The sequence below is a fragment of the Zonotrichia albicollis genome, chromosome 1, assembly GCF_047830755.1.
Source record: "Zonotrichia albicollis isolate bZonAlb1 chromosome 1, bZonAlb1.hap1, whole genome shotgun sequence".
Classification (NCBI taxonomy): Eukaryota; Metazoa; Chordata; class Aves; order Passeriformes; family Passerellidae; genus Zonotrichia; species Zonotrichia albicollis.
The window spans coordinates 142,352,550-142,370,253 of record NC_133819.1 but is presented as its reverse complement, the minus strand read 5'-3'; positions in this window follow the sequence as shown (position 1 = coordinate 142,370,253).

Sequence of the window (17,704 nt, the reverse complement as noted above, 5' to 3'; positions counted from 1 at the left end):
GACTGAGAAATAAAAAACAGTAGAGAAATATTAAGATATCAGGCATGGAAGGTGTGATCTTCCTTTCCAAATATATTTTGGTCCCTTAGTAGGGATGGCAAATAAGTAGATCTTTCCTTTTTTGAACTCCCAAATGAAAAGCATGTTTCATGCAGCCTTTTTTTCTTTTGCTTCCACAGTGAATCTTGATACATTGAAAAGAAGTTATTTTATAGAGCTTTTTGCTTCCCCAGATGACCCTGGGGTTATATAAAAATGTCACTCATGGAGTTTCTGAGGAATATACCTCCTGAGTTCAGGCCTATATATGTATATATATATATATATATATATATATATATATATTACTTCAAGGAAAATTGATGTACCATCCTATCTTAATAGACTGGTTCATTAAACACACATGAAACCAAAATTTTCAAAAGTTTTTGTGGTAAGCCTCCTGTATCATGTGTTGTATACAATATGAGCCATCTCTCAACTTCATTAAGACAGAGACAAAATTTTCCACATCAGAGTTGGCAGTGTGACCTCTGTGGGCTGATTTCAACAGGCTGAAGATTAGGTTACTGTTCTGTTCTAAAAAAAAAGGTATATTGAAGTTCTAACCTTATGGTCTGCAGTCACCAGACCCCATGCCAGTGTCAAAGACTGCACAGCCAGCAACACCACTGAACCTACGTGAACTTCCACTGCTGTGACCTCCTGCTAAGTGTGAAAAACACTCTGAAGTTTTCAACCTCTTAAAAAGCTCATCTGTCATTTAGAATAAAAAATATTCCTTGTTTAACTTCTCTCCTGCCACATAAGGGGCTGGGTGATTTTCAGGGACAGCAGCAGCAATAAACTTGTGGGATTTTCATGGTTTGTGCAGGAGCAGGGCACCTTCGCTTTACAGCAGCAAGGACACTCCCCAGGAAAAGAGGGGGCTCAAGCAGCAGCTGCTTTCCCCTCTCCCATTCGCAGATAGTGCTGCAAACAGGCGAGAGTGGAACATCCCTCTGCAGCCCCAGAAGTTGTGACATTCCTCCATTACACAAATCCATGGCTGGTGACTACACAGTGCACGGCACAGCACAGTGTCCAGCTGCAGGGGTTAGGGAAGAAAGGAGGAGCACTGCAATTCACACTCCTGGAACAGGACAATATGTCTTTCCAAGCTGAAACGTTTTCAGAATGAGGTTTGCAAACTCTGGAGACTTTTCAGCTTCAGGAGAATCCTATCAACTCATATTAGAAAGTATTAGTCAACTTTTGAAATTACTTCTATTTGTTAAACAGTGTCTAGTTTGCTCAAATTGTTGAGGTAAATCCTTGTCCTTCTGGGGAAAAATTGCACTAATTCAGTGCTTTATTTATTTTCAAAGCATTTTATCAATATTAAATTGTCTTCAAACCACTTTTAGAGAGAAGGTAAGTGATGCCCCTTTCACAGATGGGGTGGTGGGGAAACAGGCTGAGCACAGCTTAGCCTTGGAATTGCTATTACAGAGAGGTTTCAGGAGGTAAAAGAACTTCATGGGTCTCCAGCCCTAGCCATGAGTAATATGAACAAACTGCTGTCAGCTCACTAATGTGTGAAATATAGTGGGCTAGATTTTATGAGTTTAGTTGACTGATTTAAACAGCAGTAGTTGGGAGAACACTTTAATATTAGCTCTGCTGTATAGGATTTAAGTGGTGTTCTGCAGGCTGCCCTAGGTAGTCACTGGCTGAAGTACATAACTATGAAATAAACCTTTCACACACTAAACCCTTGTCATGCTGGCTCATGCAGGAGTCATCACTTGCTGCTGTCACAAAAAACTGGTGTAAGAAAGTGATGAATCAAGGAGGGGATTTTCCCTTCCCTCCCTAGAAGACTCCTCTGGATTCTGTGGGAGTCTTCCTCTCTCTTACAGATCAGAAACCACTCAGTGCTGCCGGGAAACCACAGAAAGGCAGCAGAGTCATGCAAATCTGTTTTGTGCAATACCAGTGTCTATCCTTTAATGACCCAGTGCAGCAGAAGTCATTCCAAACCACCAGAACTGCTTTTGTACTGCACATGGGGAGGCTCCCAGCTCCTGATCCCCAGAGAATCTGCACATAACTGTAAGAGATACGTCCAATGTGCGTTGCACAGACTTCTCATCATTTGTTCTATGAAGATAAGTTCTTGGAGATAATATTTTTCTTGTCTCTTGCACATTTTTCTTTTAATTTAAACTGAAAAAGAGGCCAGAAATCAAGCTTTCTTCCATTTAAAAAAAAAAATTTCCTTTATTTCATGGCTTTTCAAAGAATTTAAAATTTCTCTTTCTAGAAAATAACTTGGCATCCCCTTGTATAAAATAAGTTCTCCTGTAGCTACATTGCATGATAAAGGAAAATTAATACGGTAAATCCTGCTTTTATAAGAAAAGTACAAGAACTGTAAAAGTAAAGTCACTTCCAAAGTGTTACAGAGAAAGAAGGTGATAATATGGGTAGGGTTGCAAAACCCTTAATAATTGTCAGAAGACTGGAACATCAAGTTTTTTATGTACATCATCTGTTGTGCATCGTGAAAAATGCCAGTCAATGAAAGATGTACTGCTGATGGAAGTGCAGCCTTGGAGTTTGTGTGTTCCTGCTCAGCCAGAGAGTTTGATGGTGATGGTGTTGTGCTGTCTCACATCACAGTTCTTGGTAAATTTGTGTCCTGATTGCCTGGCTCACAATGTTTTCTCTCCTAGACTAGGAAGGAGTGAGTGTCAATAGGGTATCTTCCACCACCACAGACAGCAGAGTTTCCCATCCCACACTTTGTACAGGAACAGGAGTGAGAAAGTCGCTTCAGAGACTGTGGGGACACAGTCACAATTGTTTTTGTGTTTCAGTCTTACATTAATTACATGCCAGCACAAAGTACTGGACCTCAGATATAAATAGCTGCCTTGATTCATGTTTCACACTGGCTGCAGGCAGCACAGTGATGCATCTCACTTTCTACCTGACCTGTGGATGTGTAGGCTACACAAAGACTGACTCAGTCATTAAATCATGTGTGGAATCTACAGCCCCACCATGGGCTCAAAAATACATTCAAGCCACCTGTGAGGGATATATTTAGAGGAAGGAGGATAGAGATGGCTTTTGGCACAAACTCAAAACCTATATTTTCAACTAACATTTGGCTTACTTGATTTCATTGTATAGCTATATTAAGCTTCTCTGTAATGCTTTTTACTTCTTATTTGTAACTTGCAGGGCCTTTCACAAAAGATCATGTGTTCCTCACCTTTTGCACTTGTGTCATTTGGGGGTTATACCAAGGCCAGGGCAATCTGGTTCCCAGCCAAGTCAACTTCTTGAGGCCTGAGCAAAAGTTTATTTTAATAAAATTACATAAATCATGTCAGTAATTCTCTTGCCTGGTTTGGGAATAATTTTCTTGCACTTATGAAATACACTTCTGCAGCTTCCATCAGCTTTGCTGTTCCTCCTGTGGGAGGTTTGGCTGGTGGGTTGCCTGTTGTCCTGAGTGCAGTCTCTTTGCCATTGGTTATTTCACTCTCAATTTCCTATTTGGTGACGGATCAAATAGTCTGCAAAAGGGCAGAAGGAATGGGAGAGACTTACTTTCTTCAGGTAGAAAACAATGTCCCATATGTGACCTCAGCAATACCACTCCATGTGGCACTTTACTAGTTTGCCTTAAAGAACTGGATTGTGTCCAGGCCCTGGTGTGGTGCTAATTATCACAGTTTTTGGCTAAGAATGAACTATAAATCTTTAAACACCAACTAGTCTGATTAGGCTCGATTTTCTTTGGCACTGTTGTGGTACCTCCGAACAGAAGAATGTTTTTGCAGAACAGGTTTAGTACATGTGATACTTCCTTGCATACAACACTTATCACACTCAGGTTTATTGATGCAGGAAGTTCGTTTCCCAGTTCTATTCTTTAAAAAATTGAGGTAAGGCCAGATCTTCAGTTGATGTAATCAGCACAACACTGTTGTCCTTAGTAATGTTTTCAATAGTTCAGGATACAGATCTTGGATTTCAGTCCTCTAGTCTAGTGGTAGAAAAGGTCTATCAGGTCATGTTGTCTATGTCCTTATCTGTGAAAAATTGTTCCCTTGTGTACAGAAATAGGAAGCAGCCCAACATTGTTTTTAAACATCTCATTTCCACAAACGGTGTCTTTACCACTTCCCCTTGGGAGTCTGCTCCATTCAGATGGGGATTTTCCTGTCTCTAAGCTCTACAGTTTTCATTTCATATTCAGATACATAACTTCTGTACTCAGGTAATAATTTTCCCTCTGGCTATTTGCAGTCTTCAAATATCTGTAGACCATTGTCATACTCCAGCTTTTTCATTTTTAGACAACTTGCAAATACCTAACTCTTAAAACTTAACTGGTTAACTTAAAACTTAACCAGTTAACTTAAAACTTAACTGGTTAAAAAACCAGTTCACTTTAAAACTGTAATTGTTCTTTAAGTGTCTCTTTCAGTCTTTTTCTTTCTCTTACGTGTCTCCTGTTCGCAGGAACCACCTGCTGTCCAGCAATGAATGCAGCCTGCAGTTGCAGATCACTGGGATGGAGCAGAGACAGACTTTGTCTGGGGTGAGGGGGGAAGGTGATGCAGCCTCCACATGGATTGAGATGCTTGATTAAGCAGTGGGTGCCAAGCAAGTTTCTACGTGGTAGCACTCAAAGGTCCTGTTTGCCTTCCAGAGCAGAGCAGGAGAAGCACATTTCAGCTCTTAAAGCTTCAATTTAGAGTAAAACCCCAAATCCTACTCAAGATTGCAGCCCTGCGGGAATCAATTGAAATTATCATGGCAGGGAAAGGGACCAGGGCGTTATCCTGTATCTGGGATTTTCAGTAATTTCTAGATTTTTTCAGTGACTGTGATTACTCCAGTGTAGTGAATGTATGCCTAACAACACAGATGCTGAGACTCTCTAAAACCGAGAAGGAGGAAGGACTGTCAGGAGGAATGCAAATGTCACAGGGTTCCTCTTGCAATGCCACATGTGACAACGTGTGGCTGACAGTGCTTGTGTCTACCCAGTTCATGATGAGATCTGGTTGACCAAAAAGAAATTTAAATAAGTTTGCCCCAAAGTGAGTAGCCTAAGCTTCTGATTAGAAACCAGCACAAAGGATTTGCAGTCTTTCTTTCATAAACTAAAGGAAGAAATGCCTCCCGTTCTAGCCTTTAGCTGTGTCTTTCCTAGAAATACCTTTTCTTTCAAGACTAGAAGATGATTTTGCCCTTTCTTTTAAGGAAAGAAATGCTATTGTTGTATTCCTTCCACACTGATGCAAACTAATAGATCACATACATATCTCTTACCTAACCTTTTGCTATTTGATTCTATCTGAATGTGTCTGCTGTGAGTGCATAGCTACAGAAAGGGCAATAGCTGAAGGATTTCTGTGAGGCAGGGTTAGCCATGGGCATCTCCACAAGAGGGTAAGGAGTGCCCTCCTGCCCCTTGGAGGTCTGCCCCGCACTTCACAGTGAAAATGCTGAATCTGAAAGCTCCCTGTTATGGAATGATTGCAAAATTAACAATTCCATCAGAATGTGTGACTGCCACAGCAAAGGCCATTTTGGTACCAGCCTCCAGTTCCTACAGCACCACTTCATGATGCACTCAGAAGGATTTCTTACTGTAAGAGTGAAACACAGAGACAGAAACATTCCCTTCACCACTACTGATGTGGCCACAACCTGGGAAAGTACTTTCATATTGAAACAAAATGAATGATATGGTCAGTCCACAGGAATGTACTGATAATAGTTTGCAGACTAAAACAGTGCCATTGAATATTCTGTACCTGTCTTGCATATCTATGATGACATAGATTAAAAAATCATTTTGTCCTCATTTTGCAAGAAGAAATAATATTAATTTATTCCAAATAAATTAGAAAAGTGGACCTGGGGACTGGTAGGTCATTTAAAAACTGAAAAAAATTACCATGAAATTATAGGAAACAGCTTTCCATGCTGTTTCTTTTATCAGTCATATTGGGTAAATTTGACATTATATACTTTATCCCAAATGGTTACTATTATTTATACATTGATTTGGCTGGAAACAGCCTTGGAAAATACGAAATTACTTGTAAATCCATTAACAACCAGATGGTTGGGAAAGGTCATGAATGAGATGGGAAAAAGTGGCCTGTTGCATGATCCAAACCATAAATATGGGACTTCTCAACAGACAGCCTCATAAGCAGTTGAAAAGAGGAGAAGACAGTATTATGGAGCTAAAGAAAAAAAAAAAACTTTATTAATGTTGAAATAACTCCTTGATATGTATCCATATCTTTCATTCTAAAATAAAAGAAAATACTGCCACAAAACTGGAGCTAGATCTTTGTTTTATACTTATCCAAGCTTATATAAACAAAATGTTCCCACATTTTTTACATTAACATCTCTTTTGAAGAAATTCACAGAGGCAATATTTGAAGTAATTATAGCAATAATCTTTTTTCATTCTTTGTTTCCAGGGTACTCAGGCACAACACACAACCTGAGGGGTTTGTTTTGCTTAAACTCAGTCTCTGCATTCCCTTTGTCACTGTTAAAACACTGATAAAAAAGACAATAGATTTATTCAATGAGACCAGGTGGTGTTTCAGATCAGACACAATCCTGTGTCCCAGAAAGGTCCTCATTCCACTGAAGCTTTGCTGGACAGACTTGTAATTCCTTAACTGGTAAAATGGACAACAGCCCTCATGAGTCATGCAGGGCAATAACCTCTAAACACCGTGTTTGAATCTGGGGGAAGCACTGCAGGGTTTTCCAGCTGCTGGAAAACTTGTGAACATAAATGTGTGTAAACTCATGGCAACAATGTGATGTATTTGGTCACATATATAGGGTGAAAGGCCAGTTCCTAAGTGTTGTGAGATTTAATGTCTTGTTAAAATGGAAGTGATGGGACCCACTCCTTTGTTTTGATAATGGGATTTTTGGTCCACAGCATGGATGTGCTCTTTGAAGAGCAGACAGTCAAAAAATACCACAGGGCTGATGGATCCTTCAACCTCTTCTTATTCAGACATTGATTCTGTTCTCCAAGATTTCCTCCAGCCCTGGGAGTGCCAGAGTACTACTTCTATTCAAGAATAATTGTGTCAAACTTATCTATATGCAAAAGTCTTTTCTACAACATTGACCCAAATATTCTGTGTTGCTGCTGCTATGTTCCATTGCTTGTTCTTTCTTTCTAACAGTAACCAAAAGTCAAATCACAGTCGATACCTGTGTGCTTTAGGAATCACATTTGCTAAAAAAACCCCAGACTATTAGAAGAGAAAAAAAATCAAAACATGAGGAAATGAGTATTTCTTACAAGTCTTTGAATTGTCTGCAAATGTTAAGTTGTGGGTCTTCTGTAAAAGCATCTGTGACTGATTAGAGGAAAGGACTCTTCACACAAATGCTGGAGGACTACAATTCCTAGTTTTGAGTCTCCTGTGTTGTGTCCATACTCAAAGGAAGTAGAAGTTTCTTGAAGCTGTGATTTGCCATTTTTTATGTTGCATCGCACTGCTTGATATCCCAGATAAGAAGTGGGTCCAACTGGAAGTAAAAATCAAAGCTATCTAAACAGTTCTGACAATTTGTCCGGCATTCATCATTCATATCTACACAGAAATTTGAAACAAGCTTGAATATCTAAAGGCTTTGTGTTTAATAAAACTGTAGATTAAAGGCTGCAGCACTACCAGAGGCTGCAGCCTCTTGCCTGTTTCCAGCAGGCAGCATGCCATAATGTTTGAAAATGCTACGGAGGCATACTACATTATATCACAGTGATGTTGCAAGATTCTGTATTTATCTGGCAGTAAGAGAGCTACTATGAGCTGTTAATACAAAATCCAGCACTCTAAGCCATCTGTGTGGCTATGTACAAGCCCACTTTTGTAACTCTATCTCAGATTTAGCTAACATTGCAGTCTGGCATTCTAAGTATGGCATACACACTGCACCACTGTCAGGAGAACATCTCAGCAATTACCTCAGCTTTTCTGTGCTCTGGGCACAAAGGTGGTTTAATAGAACCACAAATCTGAGCTGAAAACCTCTTTTGTATTTTACAAATGCATGGCCAATCTCACTTGAGATTTTCTGTCAGCTGGTCTGGCCTACAGAGAGAGAGGTGATTTGCAATTCTTTATGGACAAGGGCAATGGCATATTCACCCATTCACCTCCATGGGTGAATTCCTGCTCTGTATTTGTACCACCCCCTGCCTCTTCACCTGAGCATCACATTATTTCCTGCCATGTGTGAGAGGGGTTTCTCCAACAGCTGTGACATCAGGGCAGAAGTGTTATTTGTTTCTTATTTATGGGGACAGGGGACACTGTTTTGCACCATGTCTAACTCAGATGTTTTGCCATCCATGTGTTGATCACAGGAATTATTCTTTCAGATATTAAGAAATAGAAATGAGCAGTGCCTACATCTTCAAAGCCAGTTAAACTGCTCAGCTTTTTTTTAATCAATACAGATGATTTATTGTAGCAAACAGTGTCATAACTCCTTCCACCGTTTCTCTCAGTTGTTTATCTCACAGGAAAAATAATACCATGGCTATTTTGTGTTAACTGGGGAACATTTTTTGGGAGCAGCACATTCAAATCATCAGTAATGTCAGTGGTGATTAAGCAGAGCACTAGACTATACCCTTTAATGACAATTAACTGCCTCTTCCTAGATTAGTAAGCTTTTCTTTAAAGAGCTTATTCTTCTTTATGAGAAAGCATTGCAAGATGCACCTTATCTTGCAGATTACCATCCCTTGAATCAAAGTTTTTTCAATACTGTTTCATTTGGACTGCAGATATAGCCCTTGAGTATTCACTCTGTCTCAGCATATCACACTATGTGAAGGAAAAAAAAAATTGAAACTGAAAAATTACTGAAAATTAAAGGTAAGCTCTCTATAGAGAGTAAAACTCTTGTGACTTAAAAGAATAAAGATAAAACCTACTTAGCAGCATATTTCCACTCCTTTTTACAATTCACTGAGAGCAGAGTAGATATGCTTCATGCACCAAGAAAGCACTGCAAATAATAATAAAAAGCCCACCATTTCCTTATGCTCGTAAATGTTCCCTCTGAAGTGTAATAATATGTGTTGTTAATATATATTGTAATTCCTTTCCTGTAGTTTTTCTTAATGATGATCTTAATGAAAACTGAGTAGTTTATTTAGCAGACAAACACCAAATATTAGTTCAGAAGAATTCTCTAGGCCCTGTGTGCACACCAGCATGGACTTAATCTTTGTCTTCAAACAATATTTCTCTGTGTGTTTGGCTCAGTTAATCAGGTTTCTGTCTTAGTGTGCATTAGGGTTACAATCTCAATTTAATGAGAAATGCTAAAAAATGCTCTGGTGTAGCTAACTGAAATTATTAGAGAATTAGAAAAGACCAAGTTGACCTATCTTACTTTTTATCCCTGTTTTGTTTACTTCAAGAAACAGGACACATTTGGTAACTGTTTCAGTGCCTGGAGGGCTCTTTCATCTTGTGGTTCAGGTGAAGGCAGCGTTTTTTACCTCCATTTCTACCCCTAATGGGAAACAAATGCGGGTGCCCATTAGGCCCTGCAATTGAGGCTAGAAGCTCAGGAAAACTTTGTAGGCAAAGATAATCCCCCTCATTTTCGTTCTCTGCACCTCATCCTGTGCCAACTATTTCACCTTTCCTGGATCATGGGACAGAGGTGTAGGTGACCTCCTGGGTGACCTGTTCTTCTGCAGATGGACAAGCACTTCTTGCTGTGCACAAGGTTTGGACTTAAATGGAGCTTTGAGGCTTCCTATAAAACTTTTTCCTGATGCCCTATACCTCTTTCCTACAGTATAACTGATGAAATAACTTGAAAACATGTAAATGGAAATTGCAGACTCCTGTCTCCACAACCTTCTGCATTTCTGCATATTATTTCCATATTTTTTATCACTCTTTTTCCATTTTTTCCAAATAAGCCATCCCTGTATGACTCCTCTGAAGTCAGAACCCACTGTAGAAGTCCATACAGCCTCACAGTGAGGAATGTTCCAGCAGTACCAAGGGAAGTCTTCTCCTGCTACTTGCAACAGAAAAGAAGTGGGAACAAAGAAATAGGCCCCCAGTAAGCCCCTTGATAATGACAGATGAGTGTAGGAGAGCTGTCAGAACATGCTGAGGGTGAATATATACATATAAATATAAATATATGTGTTTTTCCAGTCTACAAGACACTCCAGGCAGCTTCCTGTTTAATCATAAAACTATTTTCATAACCCTAACTGTTGACAGAGTCTTCATAACTTAAAATTCATAGTTCTGCTTAGGCTTCAACACCTGTGACACTACCAAGCAATCCAGATTTCCAGAAATTTCCAGAGTTTTTTGGAGTTTTCTGGAATTTTTCATGAGTTACATGTGATGCTGGTTACCTTCCTGTTGGAAAACCTTTTCCTGGATTACAGCTTAAAATCCACTATCAAGGATCTAAAGGTTTTCTTTCACAATGTCTTGTGCAGATATGAGGGACTTGTCATTGGAGAGATTTACTGATCAGATGTACATTACAGCTCTGAAGCACTGCTTCCCTTAGCATTTTTATTACAGAGTGGGCTTACATTACAGCTGGGGCAAAATGGATATTTAAAAACAACCTTAGCTCCTAGCTGCAATTTTTGTGATTCCAGGACCTCACTCAAAATGTCATGAGAAAACTCCAGCAAAAGGGACAGAAATGCCAAGCAGTGGCAACAGGGAGGTGTAAAGTCAGAGCTGTGGAGAAAGGACTCAAGCACCCTTTAATAGGAATGCAGAGCCCCAATACCCTGTGCCACTTTTAATCATGTTCAATTGTGCTCCCACTGCCTCAGTTTGTGGTGCTGTTGCAGTTTCCTTGAAGAGTGCTGTTCAGATGGACCTTAGAGTTCAGCTCAAAATGAAATGAAAAATGAAGGAGGCAATGGCAGAGAGCAGCTGAGCACCATGTCTGTGCATGAGAGGAACAGGAGACAGGAGAGATGATACATTTCTGACCACTGAACACTGCAGTTACATTTCTCACCATTTCTCAGCCTTTGAACATTATCAAGAGCCTCAGCAAAAGTCATCTGCCCAATTTTTAAATGTTTGTTTCTTCCCTATTAAAGCTGGCCAAATGGCTTAAGAAAAGATTTGCAAATAGGTTAGAAATTTACCACTATTCACAGGTCTGTTTGATACTCAAACCCATCTGACTGTCATTGGCACTGTGGAGGCATTCATAGGTATAAACTCTTCTTGAAGTTTACTGTGAGCGATTGTAATGGGAATTCATAATGGAGAGCTTCAGTTTGAAGAGTAGAAATACCATCTGGATTCCCATGTGAACAATTGCACAGCATGCAAAAGGAGTGACCCATAAATGAAAGAAAAAGTTTTCAACTATTTGGTCAGTACTTTCAAATCCCATGTTGGGTTCAAAAATGAGGAGCAAATGAGCAAAATTAAATCACTTTCAAAAAGAAGGTAAATATTTCCAAAATTTCAAGGAATTTCCTTATTATATTATAGTTCCCACAATGATATTTTAGACCAACACTGCAAGTAAAAGGAATGCAATAAATACAAGTTATTGTTCCATTTTCAAAGAAAAAGTTGCATGGATTTTTATTTTATTCCACATGTAGGTCTCCAAATGACATTATTTTCAGAGATACAGAGCACTGCAAAACTGATGAGAGATCAGTTTAGTTCAATTTGGTCACAATTAAATCCCCATTATCTTTTTCTCATTCATTCTCCAATTCTTAACTAGTTGAGTTGATGTTTTTATACCAGTATGAGATGCTAGAAATAATTTCAGATGGAAATATCTATGGAGAGAATAGACTGGAGTCGTAAAAATTTGCAGCAAAACAGGAACTAAATACTTCTTTAAAAATACTTAAGAACAAGATCTTAATCTTAAGTTTTCATCCATGTGAGTTTACATGTACTGAATGTTGTGAATCACTTTAAAAACATTTTCCCCTTGGTTCTGACCCTAAGGCTGAATGATTCTGCCTACAGTAATTTTGCATTTCACTGTCAAACGCAGAAAAACTGAAGATGGCTGTTCCTTTCCTTGTTAACTCACATTTTACATATTTTAATTTTTCTTTGAAGTAACTATTCTTGGAAACCATTCATTCTTCTGTCCTTTTGGATACCAGGATTGTCAGAAGGACTGTAAAATAATTCACATAATGAGCCCAGTTAAAATAACTCGTGGTTATGAAGTGCTGCTGGAGAGAAAGCCTTCACTTTCTGACTCCTGGTCCGCACTGGAGGTTTTCTCCCACCATCCCTTCTCTGTGCTCCTGCTCAGGGTCACTTACTGGAAATCTTTTGCTGGGGTCCATGCCTCACCCATTAACACAGCTCTGCAAGGCAAGCCTGGTGGCCCCTCTCTCTGCCTGCTGTGGGGAGCAGGTATTGGCAGCTCAGCCCCCAAACCTCTGCACAGATCTTGCTTCATTTTCTGACTTTATACGAGAAGAGTTGACTAACAAGCCACTTTACAGGGGCCTGGACAAATCCTTTTTCTAAAGGCTCACTAATGTCTGGTTTATAAACACTAATCTATACCAGGCCTGCTCTTATTCATTGTTATAAGGGAGAAATAGGGGAAAAACCCAACCCTTTTTCGGTATTGCCCTCCCTCTATGGTCCCACTGACTTGTCCCACCCGTGCTATTGGTCAGCTTTGGACTGTTGGCAATGGAGATCTGAGGCACTGGCAACGTCCTCATCACACAGTGGCTGCTATTTGAACACTACTCGCAATTACCAGCCCAGATCCTTTCTTCTGTGTCCTTTAATCCTTTCTTCTGTGCCCTTTATAGCACATGGAGTGCTACAAAATTCACATGGGAGCAAATGGAAATGTTTCTGAGCATGATGGGATGAGCAGGGCCATTGCTGCAGAAAGAGAAATGCAAACCCCTCCTTGAACCTGTCCAGCCACAGCCAACAGTGACAGGCTATTGACTGTAGCTGCAATTTCATGTGTTTGTAAGATTGGGTCAATAGTTAAGGCTCCAGCCTACAGACTGGAGCAAACACAGAGCCCAGCTGGCAGACCCTTCTAATGGTCTCACTAGGAGGCTGAAGGTTGATGTGGTGGTGGGATCACAGAGTCACCTTCCATACAGAGGTTGTGCCCCAGGATGGATGAAATACAAGTGCTGTCAGGAGCTTCAGCTGGATAAATCACAGCAGCTGTTTCCCCACGATGTTACAGCTCATGTGCCAGCTACTTTGCAGTGCTTTATGAAAGGGTTAAATGAGCCATATTCTTTGCAGCAAAGCAGCTGATAGATATAGATATAGATGATATAGATATAGATATAGATATAGATATAGATATAGATATAGATATAGATATAGATATAGATATATTAGATATATACCTGCTCTCTGTGATCTGTGAGAAAACCTGCATTCCCTATGGAGCATAAGGAGCCCCTTTTCCCTTCTCCTTGATCTGTGTGTGCCCAGGGCACAAGGAGAGCCGAGGATTTCGGTCTGGGCCCCTTTTGCTCTCTGCTGGCAGGCTGCAGGAACAGCAGCATCTCAGGGAAAAGGACCTTCCCACTGATGAGAAACAATGACAGTTTGTATTCCTGACACAGCTAAGGGACATGCTAACATGTTTTATGTCTTTGTCTCTGTGTATGAACTCGTGCTGGTAGGTTGCATTTAGAGAAAAAAAGTTAATGTGTGGTGAAAAAGGATCATCTTTGAGTGGCTATGTACATGCATGTCTGCCTTGTAATTTAATGTAAAATTTAGGTTAATGAATTGCAAGGGAGGAAAATACTTTGGAAAATGCTGCCTGCATTAGAAATAGTAAATTAGAAATTATCTTGAAATCAGTTGTATCTCTTATGACCACCCAAATGCAAGGATTAAAAAGGAAAAATTCCTTTTAATCATGAAAGTAAAAGCCTAAATTTTTGTTGACAGATGAACAGGACCAGATGAAGCAACTACCTTTCCCACAGCAGTGGTTGAGCACCTGGTAAGGGGGTGTGTGAACACAGCTACAACCTCCACCCCACAGTCCAGCTGCAGCTTCTGTGCAGGGCTGCAACTCCCAAACACCAGGCAAGCATAAGGGGTGATTGAGTTTAACTTGGAAAGAAAATTGCAAGCAGAGGCATTTAGTCATAAAGGAAATGAATCTTTGGGGTAAGGGGGGGAAAAAAAAAGATGGGTCTCAGGAAGGGATATAGCCACATAAAAACATTTGCTTGGCAGAAAAACCCTAACCACACTAGACCTTCAAACAAGAAGGGTAAAGAGGTATTTCACTGAGTTCACCTGGAGGCTGTCCTCTGTCTTCTACAGCTTCACTGGGTGCCACACACTGGCTCCTGGTCAGATGATGCATCCAACACTGTGTGTCTTCTTGGTCACCTCCACCCTGTGTCAGCTCATGCTGGCTGCCAGGAGGGATGGGTCTGTGGTATTTGAAGTGGCTTTATTACCCAAAGTGAAACATTGCTGGACATCAAAGTGGTGGCAGAACAAAATTAGTTTCCAGTGGATTCCTAATTTCGAATTCTGGAAGACAGCATTAGACAGGACATGTAGACCACACAGCATTGACTGTCACCTCCCTGTAAGGCAGACACCCTGTCATATATCAGGGGCAGAGACAGCTGATAAAATGTTTTCTCTTCTCCCTTCTATGAAAATACATCTATCAAAATAATTTTCTTTAGCAGAAAGTTATACATTTGTGCCTCTCTTCTTGCTGATAAAATATTTCAGCTAGCAGACATGAAATCAGCTACACCACAGTAAGACAAGGAAATGAGGAAAGAGAAAAGGGCTGACTGCTGGAGTGGGGAACATTGCTTTTTCCCCAGTAAGGCAGGAAAAGACTCAGATGAGAAGTTTGATTGGTCTCACCCTCCTCTACTTTTAAACATGCTGAGTTGCAGCACAGGACATAGACACTACGTAAGCAAATCCAGGTCTCAGTGGTAGCTTTCTAGTGGGATTTCAGAGGATCTTGTATATCTTACCCAGCCTCTGGCTGCTAGTCCCAAAGTCCCTGGAGATCCAGTGTCAGAGTGGACAGCTTCCAAGCAAATGTTCTGGGTACCCTCACATAGTCATGCTCATATCTGGACATCTGGATTTCAACTTAGCCATGAACCAGAGTTTTTGTGTCCAGAATCTAACATCCTGAGGTAGTTGGTATTGTGCTGAAGATCTTGATTAGGCCAAAGATATAATGGATCATTGCACACAAAATCTGATTTAGTGAGAACATCTAAGGACAGGGAAACTGAACCTTTGGGAGAAGTAGATGCTGAACATGGGTGTTTTCTGTGTACAGAGACATCAACACACTATTACCCATCATGTCCTCACCTGTGGTTATGTTTTGAACATCTGTGGCTTGTTTGAACATCTGAACATCATTGTACAGCAAACTCTATACCTCAAAATTGAGGGAATTTTCTTCCTCTGTGGTTCCTAACATCCTCCTTTCATTTAATTTCACTGCTTCCTTGAAATGATTAAAATAAGCTTCAAGGAAAACTGTAGTAAAGTTTTCCATTTATAGCACCTGATTAACAAGAAAACAGATAACTTTCTCCTTCAAACACAGAGACATGGGCTTGTTCTTGAAAAGCAAAAGGGATTTTTTGCAGTCCTGCCTGGCACACTGTCAAAGGCTTGTGCTTTCTGACAGTGAGTGCACACAATATTGTGAATAATAGTGACTGGGCATCGTATCCTGAGTATGACCCGGAAAAGCCCTGAAAATACTTTTATATATGTCCCTACTATTGCTGTTACAAAACTCCATGAAACTAAACCTGAAAGCAAATAAAACAGACATCAACTTCCAGAATAAGCTGAAAACCACACACTGTACATGCTAATTGATACAAGTTTTTTACAATATTTCTGTATTTCTAGTATGTCAGAATTCTCTTCTTAAGTACATTGTGTTGGTCATAGATTGGGAAACATCAGAAAACAGAGCCATTGATGGAGCACATGCAGAAAGCTGGCACCATCAGTACTGTTAGATATATTCTTTAGGGCAAATTAGACTAATATTCCCCATTCTAGTAAGTAGGTGAATTTGACAATGGGTCTCCATTTATTTTCTGTGGGTGCCTTTCCCTGTCTTTAAGATGGTGAACTAAGTTGTCTGTGCCCATTTCTTCTTTCACTTCCATTGAGTTAAATCCTTCATGACAGTGTGAAGTATCATAACCAACTCAATTTTCCTCTTCTTCTTAACCCAAGACACGCCTGGGGTACCATTAAGGTGCCAGTTCCAACTGAAGGAGTTGTTGGCATCCTTTATTGAATAAAAGCACTGAAATAGACATAGGAATGGAGAAAAGGGAAATGGACACAGTTATCACAGTAATATTTTTTGAGGAGGACCTGAATTTCATGTTATTTTGCTATACACTAGAATAACAAGACCTTTGATAAGGAAAATGGGGGAACTCTGACATGAGCATAGGATTGAACATCTCATGCAAGGAACTGCTGCAATTTCCTACAGCTGAAGTATTTACCAGTAGCAACCTCATTACAGCACGTTGTTTGAAAAGAGTCTTTTCACTGGAAAATTCAGCCTCAAGTTGTGAAATGGGTCTCACTTGAAAAGAAAGAGAAGAAGCAAAGAGGAAAGAACCCAGCAATCACAAACCCCTTTTTGTCAGAAGTGCTGAATTTTTGCATTTGACACTTCATCTCAGCAAAACTAAGCCAATTTGATACTTCATCTAAGCAACAGTAAACCAATCTTAAAAAAAGCCCACAAAAACAAACATACAAAAAGCCTCAACCAAAACTAAGCAAAAGAGTTAAACAATCTGACGATGAGAAAAAACTTAATATTCCAGATTACAAGAAACACTAAAGCTTGAGCCAAAACATATTTTTTCACTTTGTTCATTTCCTTAAAAATCTTGGACAAATTTAGTTTTGGTTTGTCCAAAGCCAAATATCTTTTGTCTATAAAAAACCCATTACTTATTGATTTAATGAATCACATTAGTTTCCTTTTAACAGAAGGGCCAAATCTTATATTTTTGGGTCAGTTCCCAAATGACAGTAGGTGATGGCAGAGAGAGAAGGAGAGGGTCCTGCTGGAGATTTTGAACCAATTCATCTATGTTTGTAATATAATCCAAGGTGCTATTAGACCACCCACAAGCAGATAAAAGCAATATTTTAGAGGAACTATTGAACAGGACTTTTATATTGAATAACATGGTTACATTGCACACATGTTTCTTTGATTATATTAGTTTTAAATTTCTGTTTTCTTCTGTTACTAAATATTGCATTGTTGCTACTCTCAATAATAATAATAATAATAATAATAATAATAATAATAATAATAATAATAATAATAATAATAATAATAATAATAATGATTATGATGATGATAGTCCCTACAGAAGAGATTACTCTGTACCTATTTTGGGGGAAGATATACTTTCAGCTACCTAGATGTGGTTGTTCAAGTCTAAAGCTTAAAGTTCCTCTCCCTGCTAGTCTGCAACTCTGTAACAAATAAATAAAGTTTCTGTAGTTGGCTCTTTGAATTCCTACTGGCAAATGAGCAAGTGAGAGAATGACGATTACATTAGAGGTCCAGGGGC